Below are 8,868 nucleotides of genomic sequence, written 5' to 3'. Positions count from 1 at the left end.
CCCGTCTGAGGTCCTGCGCGCTCTGGAGCAGGTTTTCATCAAGGATCTCTCTGTACTTTGCTCTGTTCATCTTTCCCTCAATCCTGACTAGTCTCCCAGTCCCTGAAAAACATCCCCACAGCATGATGCTGCCACCACCATGCTTCACCGTAGGGATGGTGCCAGGTTTCCTCCAGACGTGATGCTTGGAATTCAGGCCAAATAGTTCAATCTGGGTTTAATCAGAACCTAGAATCTTGTTTCTCATTGTCTGAGAGTCCTTTAGGTGCCTTTTGGCAAACTCCAAGCGGGCTGTCATATGCCTTTTACTGAGGAGTGGCTTCCGTCTGGACACTCTACCATAAAGGCCTGATTGGTGGAGTCCTCCAGAGATAGTTGTCCATCTGGAAAGTTCTCCCATCTCTAAAGAGGAACTCTGGAGCTCTGTCAGAGCTACTATCGGTTTCTTGGTCACCTCCCTGACCAAGGCCCTTCTCCCCCGATTGCTCAGTTCGGCTGGGCGGCCAGCTCTAGGAAGAGTCTTGGTGGTTCCAAACTTCTACCATTTAAGAATAATGGAGGCCACTGTGTTCTTGGGGACCTTCAATGCTGCAGACATTTTTTGGTACCCTTCCCCGGATCTGTGCCTCGACACAATCATGTCTCTGAGCTATACAGACAATTCCTTCCACCTCACAGCTTGGTTTTTGCTCTGACATGCACTGTCAACTGTGGGACCTTATGTAGACAGGTGTGTGCCTTTCCAAATCATGTCCAATCAATTGAATGTACCACAGGTGGACTCCAATCAGGTTGTAGAAACATCTCAAGGATGATCAATGGAAACAGGATGCTCAATTGACCCTCATAGCAAAGGGTCTGAATACTTATGTAAATAAGGTATTTACATATATATTTTTTTTTATAAATTTGCAAAAATGTCTCACTTCGTCATTATGGGGTATTGTGTGTAGATTGACGATAACTTCATTTTATTTAATCCGTTTTTGAATAAGGCTGTAACGTAACAAAATGTTGGAAAGGGAAGGGTTCTGAATACTTTCTGACTGCGCTGTATTTCCATAGATTTTTTTCAACTGGTATCGGGGGACCTTAAGGCAAGTCTTGTGAAGCCTATGGGCAACAACCGACATGTACGTGTTTGTGAGAGTCTCCCCTTTTCACAGAGATGTGTAGAAAAGAAGAACACCATCGTGTTCGTGAGAGTTTCATCTTTCCATAGAGGGGTCATAATAGCCTACTACAGACGATTTTTTGAGAATACCGATTTTCGGGATGTCTCATCGTCTGACAAACATCGCTCTAGCTCTGTAACCTTTCACCGCAGTGCGTCATCAGCGGATGTGGGGGTATGAGACGCATCCAATGCAGCTCTCTCTAGCTTAAACTGACATATTTTTATGGGGAGGTAGCATTAACTTTAATTGTTTAACTTGGGTCAAATGTTTCGGGTAGCCTTCCACAAGCTTCCCACAATAAGTTGGGTGAATTTTGTCCCATTACTCCTGACAGCTGGTGTAACTGAGTCAGGTTTGTAGGCCTCTTTGCTCGCACATGCTTTGTCAGTTCTACCCACACATTTTCTATGGGATTAAGATCAGAGCTTTGTGATGGCCACTCCAATACCTTGACTTTGTTGTTCTTAAGCCATTTTGCCACAACTTTGGAAGTTTGCTTGGGGTCATTGTCCATTTGGAAGACCCATTTGCGACCAAGCATTCACTTCCTGATGTCTTGAGATGATGCTTCAATTTATCCACCTAATTTTCTTTCCTCATGATGCCATCTATTTTGTGAAGTGTACCAGTCCCTCCGACAGCAAAGCACCCTCACAACATGATGCTGACATCCCCGTGCTTCATGGTTGGGATGGTGTTCTTCGGCTTGCAAGCCTCCCCCTTTTTCCTCCAAACATAGCGATGATCATTATAGCCAAGCAGTTCTATTTTTGTTTCATCAGACCAGAGGATATTTCTAAAAAAAAAACAATCTGTGTCCTCATGTGCAGCTGCAAACTGTAGTCTGGCTTTTTTATGGTGGTTTTGGAGCAGTGGTTTCTTCCTTGCTGAGTGGCCTTTCAGGTAATGTCGATATAGTACTCGTTTTACAGATACTTCTGTACCTGTTTCCTCCAGCATCTTTACAAGGTCCTTTGCTGTTGTTATGGAAATGATTTGCACACCAAACGCGTCTTCTTCCTGGGCAGTATGACAGCTCCATGGGTCCATGGTGTTTATAGTTGCTTACTATTGTTTGTACAGATGAACGTGGTACCTTCAGGCGTTTGGAAATTGCTCCCAAGGATGAACCAGACCTGTGGAGGTCTAAAAAAATTAATCTGAGGTCTTGGCTGATTGCTTTTGATTTTCTCAAGCAAAGATGCACTGAATTTGAAGGTAGGCCTTACAATACATCCACAAGGTACACCTCCAATTGACTCAAATGATGTCAATTAGCCTATCAGAAGCTTCTAAAGCCATGACATCATTTCCTGGAATTTTCCAAGCTGTTTAAAGGCACAGTCAACTTAGTGTATGTAAACTTCTGACCCACTGGAATTGTGATACAGTGAATTATGAGTGAAATAATCTGTCTGTAAACAATTGTTGTAAAAATTACTTGTGTCATGCACAAAGTAGATGTCCTAACCGACTTGCCATAACTATAGTTTGTTAACAAGACACTTGTGGAGTGGTTGAAAAACGAGTTTTAATGACTCCAACCTAAGTGCATGTAAACTTCCGACTTCAACTGTAACAGGCTGACTACACCATTCACATCGCGTGCGTGAGTGTTGCAAAATAAATGTAGAAATCTATGTTATTCAATTATTGCACCCACACTGCTCGCGCGCGCCAACGACCGTCTGCGTTGCCAAAGGCTAAAATAGAAATCAGTTCTATTTCTGACGCAGATCGCGCTGCAAGTCCTGCCTCTCCCATCTCCTCATTGGTTTTTAGAAGCAGGTACCCAGGTGGGTGACTGAAAGACGAATGAGGTCTGTGGTGTTAATGCACCTAATTTATGAAAGTTGCCAATCGCAATATAAAGTCAAGAGAAGAAAAGGCCTGGAAGGAAGAGAGATGACTAGAAACGATTCGTTTGACCGTTTTATGTGTGGATAAATTGGCGGAGTAGAGGACCTTGTGTATTTAATGTAAAATAACAACTCAATGTTTATATCCCAGGACAAATTAGCCAGCAAGAGCAAGATAGCTAAATAGGACAAATTAGCTAGCAAGTGCAAGCTAACTAGCTAAATTTCCATAAATGTTTAATGCTTTTCGACCTGTCTCCAAATTAATATAATTGGTTCAGAGTTTGTTTGATATTTTAACCTGCGTGTCGTGATCGTGTTTGGTGTGGGGGGACAAAATAAATGTATGTACGATGGCGCACGTTTGGGTTCCGTGTAAGTGCCGGTAAGAAAGACAGAATAATGGTGTTATGTGTGTAATGGTAAATTAAACATTCATACAGGTTAGTTTGTTGAGTATTTTGCACTTTTGTGAGATTATTTTTGACCATTTTGTTGAGCTGACTAGAAGACCACAGTGGAGTCCTTTTTTTGGACACTGTTTACAACAAGCACACATTTCCTGACCTTGCTTTGACCGTGTCTGGAAAGGGGCAAAGTTACACATTCGTCTTTGATAATGTAGTTGCCCATCAGCTAAGCATGTAACAGTTGACAGTGGCCAATGTGGACCTACATTTACATCATTCTTATCCTGAGTGACTTACAGTAGAGTGCATACATTTTCTCAATTTTTTTCATACTGGTCCCCCGTGGGAATAAAACCCACAACCCTGACATTGCAAGCACCATGCTCTACCGACTGAGCCACACAGGAGCCAGTGTATTTCATTGAGAGACACTTACACTACTGTACAGTGTGGTCTACAGGTACTACTCTGGTTCTAGTCTGACTGACCCGTAGAAAAGAGCAACACCTTCTCTTGTGGAGGTACCCAGGTTCAAGTCACCATACGTGGCTGCTGTAATGCTTTTCAGCCGGTGGCCGTGAAGGGTTTCTTATGAGGTTTGTCTCACTGCTTTATTGGTGCAGGGCTTGCACTGTATTTGGTGCTCATTTATAATCTGTAGTATAAATATGCCCTGCTATGGTGCGCGATACACACACTTGCACTGCACATACCAATGAAAAACATGTTAAGCAACGGTAAGGGAGACGCCTGTACTAGCGGTTGATATTTGTGTTTTGATAAAGTCGCTCTTCTTGTTCCAAGAGGAGTTCAATTAGTTTTGGTTGATTGCTGTTAAACTCAAGCCCTTCCACAAACCACTCTCTTCATGGTTTGCAGACTGTCTCTGTGATATTGGTATTTTAATTGGGGGGCCTAGTGCATGTCAAAAAGCCCTCAGTTCTGCCCAAAACGAAAGACTCTCTATTGCCTCTGAGTGTTCTCTCACAATGACACTCGACAGACTGATTGGACTGCTCTCATATCATACGTGAACATCACGTGCAAAGGGAACAAAGAGATGTTAATGTCCCCTCCCCTTCCAAAATTAAAACAATGCGAGCACCTGCAAAATCATTATTTGTCCAAATGATCAGTGACAACATATAAGAGTACCTAGATGTCTACTTAAGTACCTAAAGTACCTAGATGTCTACTTAAGTAACAGCTAGCCAACGTCACCACACACACGTCTACTGAATCGAATTCAACAACCCGGTCAGGTAGTATCACATTTTCATTTCATTTCATTACAGTACAACGGTTTGATTTGTTTGATCGTAGCTAGCTACATAGCTAGCTACATAGCCGTCTTTGTTTCAAAGATAATTGTGTAGTCTAGAGCGATTTCCTAGGTTAGCTAGCCAGCTATTGTCGTTCTTTTAACGCAACGTAACGTAAACAACACTGCTAGCTAGCCAGCTAGCCCCGAATAGTAGCACTGTAGAAACTATTACACTCAACGGAACGACTTGATTAGTGTAGTGTCAACAACGCAGCTACTGCCAGCTAGCCTACTTCAGCAGTACTGTATCATTTTAATCATTTTTAGTCAATAAGATTCTTGCTACGTAAGCTTAACTTTCTGAACATTCGAGACGTGTAGTCCACTTGTCATTCCAATCCCCTTGCATTAGCGTAGCCTCTTCTGTAGCCTGTCAACTATGTGTCTGTCTATCCCTGTTCTCTCCTCTCTGCACAGACCATACAAACGCTCCACACCGCGTGGCCGCGGCCACCTAATCTGGTGGTCCCAGCGCGTACGACCCACGTGGAGTTCCAGGTCTCCGGTAGCCTCTGGAACTGCCGATCTGCGGCCAACAAGGCAGAGTTCATCTCAGCCTATGCCTCCCTCCAGTCCCTCGACTTCTTGGCACTGACGGAAACATGGATCACCACAGATAACACTGCTACTCCTACTGCTCTCTCCTCGTCCGCCCACGTGTTCTCGCACACCCCGAGAGCTTCTGGTCAGCGGGGTGGTGGCACCGGGATCCTCATCTCTCCCAAGTGGTCTTTCTCTCTTTCTCCCCTTACCCATCTGTCTATCGCCTCCTTTGAATTCCATGCTGTCACAGTTACCAGCCCTTTCAAGCTTAACATCCTTATCATTTATCGCCCTCCAGGTTCCCTTGGAGAGTTCATCAATGAGCTTGATGCCTTGATAAGCTCCTTTCCTGAGGACGGCTCACCTCTCACAGTTCTGGGCGACTTTAACCTCCCCACGTCTACCTTTGACTCATTCCTCTCTGCCTCCTTCTTTCCACTCCTCTCCTCTTTTGACCTCACCCTCTCACCTTCCCCCTACTCACAAGGCAGGCAATACGCTTGACCTCATCTTTACTAGATGCTGTTCTTCCACTAACCTCATTGCAACTCCCTCCAAGTCTCCGACCACTACCTTGTATCCTTTTCCCTCTCGCTCTCATCCAACACTTCCCACACTGCCCCTACTCGGATGGTATCGCGCCGTCCCAACCTTCGCTCTCTCTCCCCCGCTACTCTCTCCTCTTCCATCCTATCATCTCTTCCCTCTGCTCAAACTTTCTCCAACCTATCTCCTGATTCTGCCTCCTCAACCCTCCTCTCCTCCCTTTCTGCATCCTTTGACTCTCTATGTCCCCTATCCTCCAGGCCGGCTCGGTCCTCCCCTCCCGCTCCGTGGCTCGACGACTCATTGCGAGCTCACAGAACAGGGCTCCGGGCAGCCGAGCGGAAATGGAGGAAAACTCGCCTCCCTGCGGACCTGGCATCCTTTCACTCCCACCTCTCTACATTTTCCTCCTCTGTCTCTGCTGCTAAAGCCACTTTCTACCATTCTAAATTCCAAGCATCTGCCTCTAACCCTAGGAAGCTCTTTGCCACCTTCTCCTCCCTCCTGAATCCCCCCCTCCTCCCTCTCTGCAGATGACTTCGTCAACCATTTTGAAAAGAAGGTCGACGACATCCGATCCTCGTTTGCTAAGTCAAACGACACCGCTGGTTCTGCTCACACTGCCCTACCCTATGCTCTGACCTCTTTCTCCCCTCTCTCTCCAGATGAAATCTCACGTCTTGTGACGGCCGGCCGCCCAACAACCTGCCCGCTTGACCCTATCCCCTCCTCTCTTCTCCAGACCATTTCCGGAGACCTTCTCCCTTACCTCACCTCGCTCATCAACTCATCCCTGACCGCTGGCTACGTCCCTTCTGTCTTCAAGAGAGCGAGAGTTCTGAAAAAACCTACACTCGATCCCTCCGATGTCAACAACTACAGACCAGTATCCCTTCTCTCTTTTCTCTCCAAAACTCTTGAGCGTGCCGTCCTTGGCCAGCTCTACCGCTATCTCTCTCAGAATGACCTTCTTGATCCAAATCAGTCAGGTTTCAAGACTAGTCATTCAACTGAGACTGCTCTTCTCTGTATCACGGAGGCGCTCCGCACTGCTAAAGCTAACTCTCTCTCCTCTGCTCTCATCCTTCTAGACCTATCGGCTGCCTTCGATACTGTGAACCATCAGATCCTCCTCTCCACCCTCTCCGAGTTGGGCATCTCCGGCGCGGCCCACGCTTGGATTGCGTCCTACCTGACAGGTCGCTCCTACCAGGTGGCGTGGCGAGAATCTGTCTCCTCACCACGCGCTCTCACCACTGGTGTCCCCCAGGGCTCTGTTCTAGGCCCTCTCTTATTCTCGCTATACACCAAGTCACTTGGCTCTGTCATAACCTCACATGGTCTCTCCTATCATTGCTATGCAGACGACACACAATTAATCTTCTCCTTTCCCCCTTCTGATGACCAGGTGGCGAATCGCATCTCTGCATGTCTGGCAGACATATCAGTGTGGATGATGGATCACCACCTCAAGCTGAACCTCAGCAAGACGGAGCTCCTCTTCCTCCCGGGGAAGGACTGCCCGTTCCATGATCTCGCCATCACGGTTGACAACTCCATTGTGTCCTCCTCCCAGAGCGCTAAGAACCTTGGCGTGATCCTGGACAACACCCTGTCGTTCTCAACTAACATCAAGGCGGTGTCCCGTTCCTGTAGGTTCATGCTCTACAACATCCGCAGAGTACGACCCTGCCTCACACAGGAAGCGGCGCAGGTCCTAATCCAGGCACTTGTCATCTCCCGTCTTGATTACTGCAACTCGCTGTTGGCTGGGCTCCCTGCCTGTGCCATTAAACCCCTACAACTCATCCAGAACGCCGCAGCCCGTCTGGTGTTCAACCTTCCCAAGTTCTCTCACGTCACCCCGCTCCTCCGCTCTCTCCACTGGCTTCCAGTTGAAGCTCGCATCCGCTACAAGACCATGGTGCTTGCCTACGGAGCTGTGAGGGGAACGGCACCTCAGTACCTCCAGGCTCTGATCAGGCCCTACACCCAAACAAGGGCACTGCGTTCATCCACCTCTGGCCTGCTCGCCTCCCTACCACTGAGGAAGTACAGTTCCCGCTCAGCCCAGTCAAAACTGTTCGCTGCTCTGGCCCCCCAATGGTGGAACAAACTCCCTCACGACGCCAGGACAGCGGAGTCAATCACCACCTTCCGGAGACACCTGAAACCCCACCTCTTCAAGGAATACCTAGGATAGGGTAAGTAATCCTTCTCACCCCCCCCCCCCTAAAAAGATTTAGATGCACTATTGTAAAGTGGCTGTTCCACTGGATGTCATAAGGTGTATGCACCAATTTGTAAGTCGCTCTGGATAAGAGCGTCTGCTAAATGACTTAAATGTAATGTAAATGTAAGTACCTAAAGTACCTAGATGTCTACTTAAGTACCTAAAGTACCTAGATGTCTACTTAATTACCTAAAGTACCTAGATGTCTACTTTAAGTACCTAAAGTACCTAGATGTCTACTTAAGTACCTAAAGTACCTAGATGTCTACTTAAGTACCTAAAGTACCTAGATGTCTACTTAAGTACCTAAAGTACCTAGATGTCTACTTAAGTACCTAAAGTACCTAGATGTCTACTAAGTACCTAAAGTACCTAGATGTCTACTTAAGTACCTAAAGTACCGAGATGTCTACTTAAGTACCTAGAGTACCTAGATGTCTACTTAAGTACCTAGAGTACCTAGATGTCTACTTAAGCCCCTATAGCTGCAACCCCCACATCTTCTGTAAGTCCTGCCTCCACATGCTGGCCAAGAACAGGCCTGCCAACACCACATGTCCCTTATCCCGCACCCTCATCCCACACACACTTTTCCAGAAAAGTGGGCTACGGTGTGAATTTATCGTGCATACTCCTCCCAATGGTTAACTTATTGATAATGACTAGCTGTTTTATCCATACTTGTAAATGGTATAGATGCTCTTTGATGAGAATTTTAACAAAAATGTGTTTAAATTGCCTTTTGCTTTCAGAGCTTAACCAGTCAGCTAAGACT

This window comes from Oncorhynchus keta, chromosome 6 (assembly GCF_023373465.1).
Source record: "Oncorhynchus keta strain PuntledgeMale-10-30-2019 chromosome 6, Oket_V2, whole genome shotgun sequence".
Taxonomy (NCBI): Eukaryota; Metazoa; Chordata; class Actinopteri; order Salmoniformes; family Salmonidae; genus Oncorhynchus; species Oncorhynchus keta.
The sequence above is the reverse complement of the archived record's forward strand: the minus strand, read 5'-3'. Positions refer to the sequence as shown.